This window comes from Triticum aestivum, chromosome 7B (assembly GCF_018294505.1).
Source record: "Triticum aestivum cultivar Chinese Spring chromosome 7B, IWGSC CS RefSeq v2.1, whole genome shotgun sequence".
Lineage (NCBI taxonomy): Eukaryota > Viridiplantae > Streptophyta > Magnoliopsida > Poales > Poaceae > Triticum > Triticum aestivum.
The window spans coordinates 600094195-600110878 of NC_057813.1; positions in this window are offsets into that span (position 1 = coordinate 600094195).

The window sequence follows — 16684 nt, forward strand, 5'->3', positions numbered from 1 at the left end:
CCACCTAGCCGGCCCAGCCCAGCCACCGCTCCAGCGAGCTACTTGGCTCGCCAGGCAGGCAGCCAAGGTGCTCGACGTCGGCACCGCAGCGCGCCACGCAGCTGCCTGCCGCTCTCCTTCCTCCTCTCGCCGTTCTGCCACCCTGGATTGACCGGCCACCTCCCCCTCGAGCTCACAGACACCTCCATTCGCCCCCAGCTCCTCTCCCTCGCTCTCCCACGCCATGGCCGACACCACCGCCGCCGCACCGCCGCCGTAGTCGTGCTCCCCGTCGTTTCCACGCTGCGCCACCGTGTCCAGAAGCTCCGCCGCCCTCTACTCCTTCGAGCTAGCCGAGCCCCGAGCGCTCGCGTGCCCCGAAGCCGCCGCACCGACCTCGACCGAACCGCCATCGCCGGAGATACCCTTCGCCGTCGCTGCCGCACCAGCTCGTCCCCGACCGTGCCGTCTGTTCCCTCAAGACCGCCGTGAGCTTAGCTAACTCCTCCCCCTTCTTTCTCTCGCTCCCGTGCAGCACCGCGACCACACGAAGATCACCTGCACGCACCGCCGCGGATCTTGTCGCTGACGTGCTCCCGGCCATCCTCCGGCCACCTCTCGGTGTCCATCGCACTCACCACGACGCGTAGGGTCTAACCATGCACTCCCCGCACCTCATAGCACACCCTAGCTTCGTTTTCGCATCCACCCAAACTCCGGCGGCCGCCTAGGTCGTCGCCGGCACCAACTCCGGCAACCCCGACCTCAACTAACTCCACCAAGAGATGCGGTTTGTCCCCAGCTCCACCTAGATGCCTTCCGCGACCCATTTGGTGGCCGGAACGGCCAAAATCACTTCCGCCGCCGCGTCGGGCTCGCCGGCGGCTAAACGCCGGTGCAGCTGACTTTGACTTTGACCGCGAGTGGGCCCTGGTTGACTCTGTTGAGTCAATGACAGGTGGGGCCCAGCCCTGTTAACTAAACTGGTTTGGTTTTAATTAATTATTAGCTAAACTAATTACACTGACACCCTGGACCCACAGTCAGGTTTGACCTGGACGTCTCTGTTGACTTGCTGAGGTCAGCATGACATCATGCTGACGCAGTAATCCTTTTCTGGAATTAAAATAAATCCAGAATGATTTATAAATTCCAGAAAATGCTACAAACTTCAAAAAATCATAGAAATTAATCTGTAGCCCCAAATGAAACAAATTATATATGAAAAATGATCAGAAAAATCCAATCTTTCCATCTGTACTGGTTTCATGCATGTTTAAACAAGTTAACCTACTGTTTATCACAGAACAAGATAAAGCACTTGAAATGGCAACTTATGAGTTTGAACTTTGAACCTTTGGTTCAAATTAGCTCAAACCCATCTGTTCTTAGTTGCATTAGCCCAATACACTCATTTTGCCATGTCTCATGCATGCATCATATTGTTGCATACTGTTTGGTAATGTTTGTGTATCGGTGCTCTCTGCGGCAGGTTCTGCCCCCGAGGAGTACCGTGATTACCCCAACGAAGAACAAAATCAGTGCACCGACCCATCAGGCAAGCAACCAACCATTTGATCATATCGATAAAATCCCATGTTCTCGCTTCTGATCTCTTTTACTGCATTAAGACAACGCGATTCAAACTGCTGTGTGCTGTGGTAGTTGAACCCATTTCCTCTGCATGACCTGTCATTGCCACAGTAACTAGATGAAACCCACTAGCATGTGTAGGAGTTGATTGAGCCATATGATTGTGTTGTTCCTACCTTGCTATGCCTGCTATGCTTAGAGTCGTGTCAGGTCTGGTTCATCTGGTGATGGGCTAGAGTGAAATGATCGTGTTAGTATGAGAGTAAGGTGTTGAACACGATTTGGTAAAGGTATCGATGAGAGGCCATGTAGGAGTACGTGGTGGGTTGTTTCATTGAGGCCGTCCTTAAGCACTGAGATCTGTATGTGTGATTTAAGAATCAGCTAATACCATACATTGGGCCCTGAAATATGACCCCGCTCGGCTTCTTATTCACCCTAGTCTTCTGTCTAGGAGTTGCAAGTAGTTTCTGGTGTTTGTAGCCTACTGGAGGCTGTGGACAGCGCTGACCGTAGGGGTGAGCTGTGATGCAGTAGGTACGTGGCCGGGTGTACCGGATGCCCGTTTGGTATCTCGGGAACCCTGTTCACATCGTTTGGGGCTGTGAGCGAAACTACGGCCGGATCTCCTCATGGATGGAACCCAAATAGGCGATAAACCTGGACTAGAGACTTGAGTGTCTAGGTAGGTCGTGGTCTACACCCACGTCGGCTTTCGCTTGAAGTCTGCCGAGCACATGTCGTGTGCAGACGCTAAGTGGTGGAAACATGTATGAAGAAGTACACCCCTGCAGGGTTAACATCATCTATTCGAATAGCCGCGTCCGCGGTAAAGGACTACTTGGTTGCCTATACAGTGCATAGACAAGTAAATGGAAACTACTAAAAGCCTCAAGATAAGCGTGAGTGCCGAGGATGGCTCTTCCATAGGAAGACGGAGGTGGATCCTCGGTAGTGTATTGAAGTGGTGAGTAGTGGACTCGAGTGCGCAAAACCATTTCAAGTTGGAGTCTCGTAGGATAGCTTAGCCAAGAGTCAAAGCTGGCTTGCTGCAATAACCCCACCAACCCTTCTTGATAATATGCATGTATGTAGGATCTGATGTAAGACTTGTTGAGTACCTTTGTACTCATGTTGCTTTAATTTACATTTTTCAGAAGATGCCACAACCCCTTCCGATGGGTTTTTCGTAGACGTTGACATCGATGAGTAGACTAAGGCCCAGGTGGTGATCCTAAGCAAGTGAAGGATCATGTAGTATAGCTAGGCTTACCCAAGCCTCTTTTATTTTACTAGTTGTCTGTACCCAGACAAAACACTTCCGTTGTTGGCTTGTATGCTTGTATGACTTGAATGTGGGTCGTGTGACCCGTACTTGTGTGTATGCTATGTATGGCTCTCTGAGCCTTTAAATAAAGTACTTGTGTCGTAGAGTCATGTTGTGATGCCTTGTTGTATTTGCACATATCGAGCATATTGTGTGTATGATTGAAATGCTTGGTATGTGTGGGATCTGACTATCTAGTTGTTTATCTTTAGTAGCCTCTCTTACCGGGAAATGTCTCCTAGTGTCTCCACTGAGCCATGGTAGCTTGCTACTGCTCCGGAACACTTAGGCTGGCCGGCATGTGTCCTTCTTTGTTCCTGTGTCTGTCCCTTCGGGGAAATGTCACGCGTTGAGTACCAGAGTCCTGTTAGCCCGCTACAGCCCGGTTTACCGGAGTCCTGCTAGCCCAGTGCTACAGCCCGGAACTTACTCGCTGATGACCGACACGTTCGATGCTGGGTCATGGATGCCTGTCCCTGTAAGTCTGTGCCACTTTGGGTTTACGACTAGCCATGTCAGCCCGGGCTCCTTTTCATATGGATGCTAGCGACACTATCATATACGTGTGCCAAAAGGCGCAAACGGTACCGGGCAAAGGTAAGGCGACACCCGTGGGGATACCGTGCGTGAGGCCGCAAAGTGATATGAGGTGTTACAGGCTAGATCGATGTGACATTGAGTCGGGGTCCTGACAACGTTGGCATCAGAGCCGGACTGCCTGTAGGTTCTCCAAGCCAAACTGGTCGATGTTGAGTCTAGAAATGCTTTAGTTATATGTAGGGGAATTGATTGTGGGATGGTACGTAAGGCTCTTTTTACTCCTTTACCTCATGGCATTCTGATCTGAGTCAGTCCATTCTTCCACCGGGGGTTAAGGATTAGGGTCTCCTGTCTCTATCAGGTTCACGTGTTACTAATCAGTAGTACCTTATAGGTTTGATGATAACAAGCCTAGTTTAGTTCTACTATCCTGTTATGTTACTAAGTTGGACCAGAACCTTGATATGATATTGTTGAGTGGCTATACAATTCTTTGTAAAATGTCTCAAATCCTTTTTGAGCATTTACAGCCGTTATGCTATCCAAGTTCTACTAGAAATTCTAATGTCTTTGCATTGTGGTTGTGCTTCCAGATGGCCACTCGTGATCAAAACCAAGTGGTTCGTCTGACCAGATGCATTGGTGTGACCGGTCATACGGCTATGTTAGTCCGGGTAATGATCGAGACGGGTTACCGTTGGTATCCTGAATACACAGTCGAAGAGCAGTTCCGAGATTTTAATCAAAGCCAGTATCTCTGCACTGTCAGGATATTTCCCTCTTATCCTGGTTCCACCGAGCCCCTTCACTGTTCCTATGGACTCGGTGTTACCATTGATATGGTGGTGCAAGATGCTGCTTATTCCATGATGACCATCATGCGAGTCAGGACTGGCCTGCTTCGCAACACCGACTTCCGGTATATGCCAGCTTCACTTCCTGGAGCGCATGGGTATCTCCGGGCTATCTATGCTGATTCCAGTCAGGAGGACTCACTAACTCGCACCACTGTCGAGTTGCTCGAGGATAAGGACCGAGAGAGTCGGGCCTTGAGGATGGAGCTTTTCAACGCCCGTGCCGATCATTGGGCCACTTTGACTCGGTTTGCACCGGCAGTGCAAGCTGGATATATGGACATGAGAGACCTATATCCTGTTAGATCTGCTCTGCCAGACATGATGGATTGGCGTGATGTGGGGGGCATCACCCCACCTCGTGGTCCCCGTAGGCCACCGTTTGTTGGTCCAAGACCTCACCCTAGCCCTTATGGTCCACAAGCTCCTCAGGACCGTCTGTTTCCGGACGCTCACGTTGAACTTCCAGGTTATGGAGGAGACTTCTATGAGAACTACTACAGAGACGTCTGAGTTAGTAGTAGTTCCACTAGTATTGTAATAGTTGTATCTCCACCGTCCTGCGTGATTTGTGGAATATGACTTAGTGTGTATCAATTCCGGAGGTGTAAGAAAAATAATGTATAGGAGCTTAGAATGCCTCCGATGAGATGTAATCTCCCTTTCACCGTAGTAGTACTTTGTTTGGTCTTGTACTAAACCTTGTATGGTGTGTATGACGATGGAATAAAGAAGCAGTTTCTGTATCTACCATGTCATACAGATGATCATCTTGCATTCCGAGTTATCCATTACATTCTACATTTCTATGGCAGAATCTTATCACCCTGGACTAAACCCTTGTCTTGTTTTTCCTAGGATGGTTAACACCCGCAACAACCTTGCTCCGCCAGAGCAGGCCGAAGGCAGCAGAGTTGGGGAAGCAAACCTGCCTCACCCTCCTTCTCTAGCCGAAGTTATGCTGGAGGCCGAGAGAAACAAACGGGAGACCAACCATTTGTTGGAGCGCATCGAGCAGAACACAGCACATCATCAGAGGAATAACTTGGTGTCGCTCAGTGACTTCATCAAGTTACACCCGCCTACCTTCCACCACTCCGTCGAGCCTCTCGACGCCGATGACTGGCTTCGCAGCATTACTCACAAGCTACGTTCTGCGCTCGTAGCTGAGGCTGATAAGGTCACCTTTGCTGCATATCATCTTGAAGGCCCCGCCAGTCTCTGGTGGGAGAACTATATGGCTATGCGCCCAGCTGGCCATTTCACTACTTGGGCAGAATTCAGCGAGGCTTTCCGTGAACATCACATTCCGGAAGGTCTCATGGATCGTAAATGTGAGGAGTTCTGTAGTTTCACCCAAGGTCGTCTCTCTGTGGACGCTTATAGTAGGGAGTTCGGTAACCTCGCACGCTATGCAACTGAAGAGGTCTCCACTGACGCCAAGAAACAGGCAAGGTTCCGCAAGGGACTTAGCCCCGAACTTCGCCGAGATCTCCGTCTGCATGAGTGCACCTCTTTCCAGAAGCTTGTGAACAAAGCCATCAGTGCTGAGACGGGTCAGACTGATTTCGAAGCAACACGCAAACATGGTCGTGACATGGGTTCCTCATCCGGTGCTGGACCACAGAAGCGCCGGGTATGGGTGCCTAACACTGCCCTGCCACCCAGATTCACATCGAGGCCATCCTATCAGGTGCCTCGTCCAGCTCAGCAGTTTGCACCAGCTAAGCCCTATGGTGGGCCAACCAACAATGCTCCTCCACGCACCAGCCCCGTGACGTGCTTCAAGTGTGGGGAATCAGGCCACTACATGCGCGATTGTCCCCAAACCAACCCCAACCAGTCTGCGAAAGCTGTTGGCCGTGGCAAGCCAGCAGGGAAGGTGTTCTATGCCAAGCCGGCCACCACTGCACGTGGCCATGTAAATTGTGTCTCAGCTGAAGAGGCCCAAGAGGATCCCAACGTCGTTCTCGGTACGCTCCTTGTTAATTGCCACCCGGCATCTGTTCTTTTTGATACCGGAGCATCTCATTCATTCATGTCCGAAAACTATGCTCGCTTGCATAACACCGCATTCTGTGACATGCCTTCCACCATGGAAATTTCTACTCCTGGTTCTAGATGGCAAACCTCTAGAGTAAGCCATGGGAATGAAATTCAGGTCGACAGACTTGTTTTCCTTGCATCATTAATAGCTCTCAAATCTTCGGATATTAATATCATCTTGGGTATGGACTAGATGTCAGCCCATCATGCCAAGATTGATTGTTTCTCTAGAACTGTCCAACTCACGCACCCTTCGGGAAAGATAGTCAATGTCTTGACCCGAATATCCAAGCGACAACTATATTCCCTTAATGCCAGTCCATTGCCAGACCTCGAAGACGTTCCGGTAGTCCGTGATTTTCCGGATGTCTTTCCAGAAGAATTGCCAGGTGTCCCACCTGACAGAGATGTCAAGTTCATGATAGATCTCATTCCAGGAACTGTCCCAATTTCTAGAAGACCCTATAAGATGGCACCCCTAGAACTAGCCGAACTAAAGAAACAACTCGATGAGTCCTTGAAAAAGGGTTTCATCCGTCCTAGTTCATATCCATGGGCTTGCCCCGTCCTCTTCGTCAAGAAGAAGGATGGTACGGACCGGATGGTTGTAGATTATCGACCCGTCAACTTGGTCACAATTAAGAACAAGTATCCGCTTCCCAGGATCAACGATCTGTATGATCAGCTCGCAGGATCCTCAGTCTTCTCTAAGATGGATTTGAGGTTAGGCTACCATCAAATCAAAATCCGGAATGGGGACATTCCTAAAACGGCTTTTGTTACTCGTTACGGCCAATACAAGTACACCGTCATGTCCTTCGGTTTAACCAACGCTCCAGCCACTTTCTCCCGGTTAATGAACTCAATTTTCATGGAGTATTTGGATAAATTCGTCGTGGTTTACCTCGATGATATACTCATCTACTCTAAGAACGAGGAAGAACATGCCAAACATCTAAGGCTAGTGTTGATGAAACTTCGGGAGCATCGCCTTTATGCCAAGTTTTCTAAATGCGAATTTTGGTTGCCAGAAGTGACCTATCTAGGACATGTAATTTCGGGTAAAGGTATTGCTGTCAACCCCGAGCGAGTTCAAGCCGTCCTTAATTGGACTCCACCTGAATCGGTCAAGCAAGTTCGGAGTTTCCTTGGCTTAGCGAGCTATTGTCGCCGCTTTGTCGAGAACTTCTCCAAAGTTGCTAAACCTCTAACTAAACTCCTCAAGAAAGATAAAAAGTTCGTGTGGACTCCACAATGCGAGCACAGTTTCCAAGAACTGAAAAGACGTTTAACTTCTGCTCTCGTACTGGTACCACCAGATTTCTCCAAGGACTTTGTTATCTATTGCGACGCCTCGCGACAAGGACTAGGTTGTATTCTCATGCAAGATCGACACGTAATTGCTTGTGCTTCACGGCAATTACACCCACATGAGGAAAACTACCCCACTCATGATCTAGAGCTTGCAGCTGTAGTCCATGCACTCAAAACCTGGCGACATTACCTCCTCGGTAATCGTTGCGAAATCTATACCGATCACCAAAGTCTGAAGTACATATTCACCCAACCAGATTTGAATCTCAGGCAAAGACGTTGGATTGAGTTGATTACAGATTTCGATTTAGGGATAACTTACACCCCAGGAAAAGCCAACGTCATGGCTGATGCGCTAAGTCGTAAATCTTATTGCAACAATCTGATGTTGCAACAAAGTCAACCACTTCTCCACGAGGAATTTCGGAAGCTTAACCTTCACATTGTTCCTCAAGGATTCCTTTCCACCTTGGTGGTGAAACCTGCTCTTACGGATCAAATCATCGCTGCCCAAAAACGAGATAAAGGAATATCCCGAATTAAGGAGAACATTGCTAGCGGAGATGCTAAATGTTTCTCTACAAATAATCGTGGTGTTGTGTATTTTGAGAACCGCCTAGTAGTTCCCAAGAACTGACACTTACGGCAGCTGATCCTTAGGGAGGCTCATGAATCTCCTCTCACCATTCATCCCGGTAGCACTAAGATGTATCAGGACCTACACCAGAGGTTCTGGTGGACTAGGATGAAGAGAGACATTGCTCAATTTGTTGCTAACTGCGACGTCTGTCATCGTGTAAAAGCAGAGCATCAACGGCCTGCTGGCACCCTTCAACCCTTAGCTATTCCTGAATGGAAATGGGATAAAATTGGTATGGATTTCATCACCGGTTTTCCCAGGACCAAGAGAGGGAATAATGTTATCTTCGTCGTTATCGACCGTCTCTCCAAAGTAGCTCATTTCTTGCCTGTTCGCGAGAGTATAACCGCTAGCCAGCTAGCAGACTTGTACATCTCCCGAATAGTGTCTCTCCATGGTGTTCCATTGGAAATTAACTCGGATCGAGGAAGTCTCTTCACCTCTCGATTTTGGGAAAGTTTCCAAAACGCTATGGGAACCCATCTTTCCTTTAGCACTGCCTTTCACCCTCAATCAAGTGGTCAAGTAGAACGTGTCAACCAAATCCTAGAAGACATGCTTCGAGCTTCTGTTATCTCATTCGGAATGGATTGGGAGAAATGCCTTCCATTTGCCGAATTTGCTTATAACAACAGCTATCAATCCAGCTTAGGTAAAGCCCCTTTTGAAGTTCTCTATAGATGAAGGTGTCGAACGCCTCTTAACTGGTCAGAAACCGGGGAAAGACAATTCTTTGGCCCGGATATGATCCAGGAAGCAGAAGAGGAAGTTCGCATCGTTCGTGAAAAGTTGAAAACAGCCCAATCTCGTCAAAAGAGTCAATATGACCGAAAACATAAGCCTTTGACTTACGAGGTTGACGAGAAGGCTTACCTTCGGGTTACTCCTCTGAAGGGAACCCATCGTTTCGGTATCAAAGGCAAATTGGCTCCTCGCTACATTGGACCCTTTCGCATTCTTGCCAAACGAGGAGAAGTTGCCTACCAATTGGAACTACCTCCGCATCTCTCCAAAGTCCATGATGTCTTCCACGTTTCTCAACTCAGGCGTTGCTTCTCGGATCCTATCCGTGGAGTGGACCACGAAACACTTGATCTTCAAGATAATCTCACTTATCGAGAGTACCCCGTTCGTATCCTCGATCAAGCCGAGCGTACCACTCGACGGCATAATATCAAGTTTCTCAAGGTTCAATGGTCGCACCATTCTGAGAAGGAAGCTACTTGGGAAAGGGAGGATCGTCTCCGACTGGAATATCCCGCCTTCTTTCCGGAGGAACCTAAATCTCGGGACGAGATTCTTTTGAGTGGGGGTGAGTTGTCACAACCTAGCTAGTTCATGCATTAGAGTGTTGCATCATGTCTTTTTCATTCAACAGAAACTTGAAATGGGGATGACAGAACCCCCAACCCCCTCTGAATCCAACTAGGATTTACTAAAAATATTTTCAATGAATCTGAAATGCCCTTCTAAAATGTCCATCATTTTTGTCTTGGTTCAGAACCTCTGCCAAAAGTGATGCACAGTCTCCTAGGTCATCCTAAGGTCTTGAATTAAATCATAAGTATTTGAATTTGGGCATTTAAAATTTATAAAAATATTGCAAATGCTCAAATAATCTCAAACTAAAATGTTCCATGTTGGAAATATTCCAACTAAGGACCAGGTGCAGTTTGGTGAATTTTTGGAGTTGCTTAGGTATTTTTAGAAATCCACAAACTACAGAAGAAAATAGAAAATAGAAAATAAAAGGGAGAAAGGGAAACTGACCTGGCAGCCCACCAGCCAGCCCACCTAGCCGGCCCAGCCCAGCCACCGCTCCAGCGAGCTGCTTGGCTCGCCAGGCAGGCAGCCAAGGTGCTCGACGTCGGCACTGCAGCGCGCCACGCAGCTGCCTGCCGCTCTTCTTCCTCCTCTCGCCGTTCTGCCGCCCTGGATCGACCGGCCACCTCCCCCTCGAGCTCACAGACACCTCCATTCGCCCCCAGCTCCTCTCCCTCGCTCTCCCACGCCATGGCCGACGCCACCGCCGCTGCACCGCCATCGTAGTCGTGCTCCCCGTCGTTTCCACGCCGCGCCACCATGTCCAGAAGCTCCGCCGCCCTCTACTCCTTCGAGCTAGCCGAGCCCCGAGCGCTCGCGTGCCTCGAAGCCGCCGCACCGACCTCGACCGAACCGCCATCGCCGGAGAACCCCTTCGCCGTCGCCGCCGCACCAGCTTGTCCCCGACCGCGCCGTCTGTTCCCTCAAGACCGCCGTGAGCTTAGCTAACTCCTCCCCCTTCTTTCTCTCGCTCCCATGCAGCACCGCGACCACACGAAGATCACCTGCACGCACCGCCGCGGATCTCGTCGCCGACGTGCTCCCGGTCATCCTCCGGCCACCTCTCGGTGTCCATCGCACTCACCACGACGCGTAGGGTCTAACCATGCACTCCCCGCACCTCACCGCACACCCTAGCTTCGAGTTCGCATCCACCCGAACTCCGGCGGCCGCCTAGGTCGTCGCCGGCGCCAACTCCGGCAACCCTGACCTCAACTAACTCCACCAAGAGCTGCGGTTTGTCACCAGCTCCACCTAGATGCCTTCCGCGACCCATTTGGTGGCCGGAACGGCCAAAATCACTTCCGCCGCCGCGTCGGGCTCGCCGGCGGCTAAACGCCGGTGCAGCTGACTTTGACTTTGACCGTGAGTGGGCCCTGGTTGACTCTGTTGAGTCAATGACAGGTGGGGCCCAGCCCTGTTAACTAAACTGGTTTAGTTTTAATTAATTATTAGCTAAACTAATTACACTGACACCCTGGACCCACAGTCAGGTTTGACCTGGACGTCTCTGTTGACTTGCTGAGGTCAGCATGACATCATGCTGACGCAGTAATCCTTTTCTGGAATTAAAATAAATCCAGAATGATTTATAAATTCCAGAAAATGCTACAAACTTCAAAAAATCATAGAAATTAATCTGTAGCCCCAAATGAAACAAATTATATATGAAAAATGATCAGAAAATCCAATCTTTCCATCTGTACTGGTTTCATGCATGTTTAAACAAGCTAACCTGCTATTTATCACAGAACAAGATAAAGCACTTGAAATGGCAACTTATGAGTTTGAACTTTGAACCTTTGGTTCAAATTAGCTCAAACCCATCTGTTCTTAGTTGCATTAGCCCAATACACTCATTTTGCCATGTCTCATGCATGCATCATATTGTTGCATACTATTTGGTAATGTTTGTGTATCGACGCTCTCTGCGGCAGGTTCTGCCCCCGAGGAGTACCGTGATTACCCCAACGAAGAACAAAATCAGTGCACCGACCCATCAGGCAAGCAACCAACCATTTGATCATATTGATAAAATCCCATGTTCTCGCTTCTGCTCTCTTTTACTGCATTAAGACAACGCGATTCAAACTGCTGTGTGCTGCGGTAGTTGAACCCATTTCCTCTGCATGACCTGTCATTGCCACAGTAACTAGATGAAACCCACTAGCATGTGTAGGAGTTGATTGAGCCATATGATTGTGTTGTTCCTACCTTGCTATGCCTGCTATGCTTAGAGTCGTGTCAGGTCTGGTTCATCTGGTGATGGGCTAGAGTGAAATGATCGTGTCAGTATGAGAGTAAGGTGTTGAACACGATTTGGTAAAGGTATCGATGAGAGGCCATGTAGGAGTACGTGGTGGGTTGTTTCATTGAGGCCGTCCTTAAGCACTGAGATCTGTATGTGTGATTTAAGAATCAGCTACTACCATACATTGGGCCCTGAAATATGACCCCGCTCGGCTTCTTATTCACCCTAGTCTTCTGTCTAGGAGTTGCAAGTAGTTTCTGGTGTTTGTAGCCTACTGGAGGCCGTGGACAGCGCTGACCGTAGGGGTGGGCTGTGATGCGGTAGGTACATGGCCGGGTGTACCGGATGCCCGTTTGGTATCTCGGGAACCCTGTTCACATCGTTTGGGGCTGTGAGCGAAACTCCGGCTGGATCTCCTCATGGATGGAACCCAAATAGGCGATAAACTTGGACTAGAGACTTGAGTGTCTAGGTAGGTCGTGGTCTACACCCACGTCGGCTTTCGCTGGAAGTCTGCCGAGCACATGTCGTGTGCAGACGCTAAGTGGTGGAAACATGTATGAAGAAGTACACCCCTGCAGGGTTAACATCATCTATTCGAATAGCCGCGTCCGCGGTAAAGGACTACTTGGTTGCCTATACAGTTCATAGACAAGTAAATGGAAACTACTAAAAGCCTCAAGATAAGCGTGAGTGCCGAGGATGGCTCTTCCGTAGGAAGACGGAGGTGGATCCTCGGTAGTGTATTGAAGTGGTGAGTAGTGGACTCGAGTGCGCAAAACCATTTCAAGTTGGAGTCTCGTAGGATAGCTTAGCCAAGAGTCAAAGCTGGCTTGCTGCAATAACCCCACCAACCCTTCTTGATAATATGCATGTATGTAGGATCTGATGTAAGACTTGCTGAGTACCTTTGTACTCATGTTGCTTTAATTTACATTTTTCAGAAGATGCCACAACCCCTTCTGACGGGTTCTCCGTAGACGTTGACATTGATGAGTAGACTAAGGCCCAGGTGGTGATCCTGAGCAAGTGAAGGATCATGTAGTATAGCTAGGCTTACCCAAGCCTCTTTTATTTTACTAGTTGTCTGTACCCAGACAAAACACTTCCGTTGTTGGCTTGTATGCTTGTATGACTTGAATGTGGGTCGTGTGACCCGTACTTGTGTGTATGCTATGTATGGCTCTCTGAGCCTTTAAATAAAGTACTTGTGTCGTAGAGTCATGTTGTGATGCCTTGTTGTATTTGCACATATCGAGCATATTGTGTGTATGATTGAAATGCTTGGTATGTGTGGGATCTGACTATCTAGTTGTTTATCTTTAGTAGCCTCTCTTACCGGAAAATGTCTTCTAGTGTCTCCACTGAGCCATGGTAGCTTGCTACTGCTCCGGAACACTTAGGCTGGCCGGCATGTGTCCTTCTTCGTTCCTGTGTCTGTCCCTTCGAGGAAATGTCACGCGTTGAGTACCGGAGTCCTGTTAGCCCGCTACAGTCCGGTTTACCGGAGTCCTGCTAGCCCAGTGCTACAGCCCGGAACTTACTCGCTGATGACCGACACATTCGATGTTGGGTCATGGATGCCTGTCCCTGTAAGTCTGTGCCACTTTGGATTTACGACTAGCCATGTCAGCCCAGGCTCCTTTTCATATGGATGCTAGCGACACTATCATATACGTGTGCCAAAAGGCGCAAACGGTCCCGGGCAAAGGTAAGGCGACACCCGTGGGGATACCGTACGTGAGGCCGCAAAGTGATATGAGGTGTTACAGGCTAGATCGATGTGACATTGAGTCGGGGTCCTGACACAGAGTAATGAAGAAAAAAGAGGAGGAGGCGAGCGGGCGTGCCTTGATCGCGTTTCCGATGAGATAGTAAGGCTGGTCGTAATGGGAATATCATAAGCGGTATCGTGCATGCCAACTAGACTTTTTGGATGACGTGGCACACAACTAAATAATGAAAGAGAGGGTGTGGTATCATATCATGATACCGTATCATATTAAATATTGTACTACTTTGTGTCATACATGGAATTAATAAGGCAACCTAAGATACTAACTTATGATACTATGCATAGTATATGATACTCTTCATTACAACCAGCCTAACTGCGTGGCCTGCCGCTTCTTCGTTTTCCCTCCATGTCAGACCTGAAGGCGGGAACGACGAGAAAGACAAATTTTCATGGACGTAGCCGTAGCTAGCACGATCCGTGGAGATGAAATTGTCATCCATCTACTACTCCATATAGTGGGGGTAACCACTGAAACTTTGCTCCCATATAATTATTATTAGTACTCACTCTGTACTTTGCGTAACTGATGCATTAATTTGGATTAATTGCAGTGCATGTATGCTTGGTCACTAAATGAGTAGAAACATTACATGCATTGATGAATTCCTTTTTAATTACTGCATGCAAATATTTAATGCGCCTCAGAATCTCAATAGGAGATGGAGATGAGTCCTTTAAATCGGAAAAACGAAAAAATTAAGATGAACCCTATAAACTGGAAAGGAGGGAATAGTAATACAAAAATATACCACTATAGTATAGAAAGTTACGCAAGGTACAGATTTGCCACTTCAGTCAAGTGACCCTCAGTAGTGACCGTCCAGTGGTCGTTGAAAAGAAGTTTTGTCTATAGCTTTTGGTTTCTTGCCTGATGATATGCTGGTTTTGGAATGAATTATTCAGTGATTTAGGAAATGATGGGTGAAATTACTATAACACGAGTTGAGTTTTGAAAAGTATTATCTAGTATTTTGGTCATCACTACTTTTTTTCTAGATGGCATTCAAACGGATTTTTCACACATTTCCAAAAAAATGATGGAAAAGGGACGGCGACAAATATAAGTTGTTGTGTATATGGATGTAATCCAAGCGTAAATTTACGGGTACTCGGCATATAAGTGTGTAAACCGAGTATCAAAAGAAAAAACACGGCAAAAAAGTGACCTCGGTCGGGCGGAACAAAAACAAAGATCGGCTTATAGGAAATGCTTGGCATATACCACAAAAAAAATCTCGGCATAGATAGCCATCTCGACAAAGTTTCTTGCCACGTGCCCATCATGGAAGTGGTTGACGGCTTTGTGACAGTGTAGTCTATAACCCGAGTGTGGCCACATAAAGCTTATCTAATATTATATAGTTATTTCATTTAAGAAAAGGTAAACAAAAGCCGATCGAGTATGCGATATACGATAATCGGCTTACGCTTTGCATATTTTTTTCAAAACTATTTATTAATGCAAAAATGACTCTTAATTTTTTTCCAATTGCATTTATGTTTACTTATTGCATTCCGAAATGACTTTCCGGGTATACTCTATGACAAGTAAGTGGTTAATTACACCCGTTTTGTAACATCACATATTAACATGCGTGGAAATGACATGAACAAACATATGGAACCATAAAAAGCTATAATTAACCAGTTTATTCCAGAGTCTAGAGGTTAAGACTTCCTATCAAACTTGCAAGTTAAGAACTAAGAGTTCGAGTGTCAATACTAAAGGAGTCACCCTATAAATTCAATATTACAAAATATAATTCACAAAAACTCAAAGACATTCAGACTATCTAGATTTGGTTAAATCCCATCATGGTGTAGGCATTCCTAACATATTATGGGGTGAACCTATGTTTTTTGGCCTCATACATATATCAACAACTTCTTAACTTGCCTACTTCAAACAACAGTAGCACTAAGTTCATATCCGATCTTGTAGTTTACACTAAGAAAATTACAACTGTGACCAAGTTAACAACATGGTCATGTTATGAATTCATGCCATACACTAAATTATGGCTATGACAAGTGGAATCAATTTAATTATATTTTGAATGCCCAACAAATAGAAAACCGAATATATGCCCACAGTATAGGTTTTTAGTTGTTTGCTAACAACGCTAGGGTTTAGAGTCTGCTTCTTCAACTTTGATGGCCTGCTCTTTGGTCTCATCAATGGTTGAGTCGGCCAGAACTATCTTCCACCTCGTGCCAGTCGCTCGACACCTTCTTTTTGGTGGAGCAGAGTTTCAAGAAACACTCCTGCTCAACGGTGGTGCCCTCCATGCTTGGCTGCGACGAGGAATTTCCGCATCGGGTTAGGCAGAGTCGCTAGATATTTGTGGGTGCTTGTGTTGCATGAAGGCGGAATTGGGGAGGAGGGCGGTGTCGTCTCGTCGTTATAAAGCTGGAGAGGAGGGGAGCCCTAGCATGCTTCGCGGGCTCAATTGCCGACTCGGCATGGCGCCTGGTCCATCTCAACCTAGTTCTCCCCCTCCCCCCCCCACACACATTGCACCATGGGCCCACAGACCTCTTCCACTTCCCCGTTTCTGTTCCAACAAAGGAGAGGATATGGCCCGACTGCGGAGCTCAGTTTTGTTTGATTTGGATAGCAAGGCCGGCCAACCTCTCCGTTTTCAACTCCTTCCGGTGGCAGTTAAAAAAACTTAGATTAAAAAAAGTTTTAAAAACTTCTCAAAAAAGTTTCTAAAAAAACTTCCCTTAGATAAATGGAATGTTCTCTTTCTTATTTGCCAGTACATAAATGGAAAGTTCACAAAAACATATAAATGGAAAACAGACATTTTTATTGCAACTCATCTCATTCCCGATGAGTGGGTGTTGAGTTTGTAACCGTTCTCTGTTTAAGATCATTTTAATTGTTTCAGGATTTTTCATGCCCCTTACGAATTCGTCATCCCCACTCACCTACACAAACGGTCGACCATTATATTAGAGAATGGCATCAAAATAGATTCTTTCAACAAATGGTGTGCTACCCAAATACAAATTC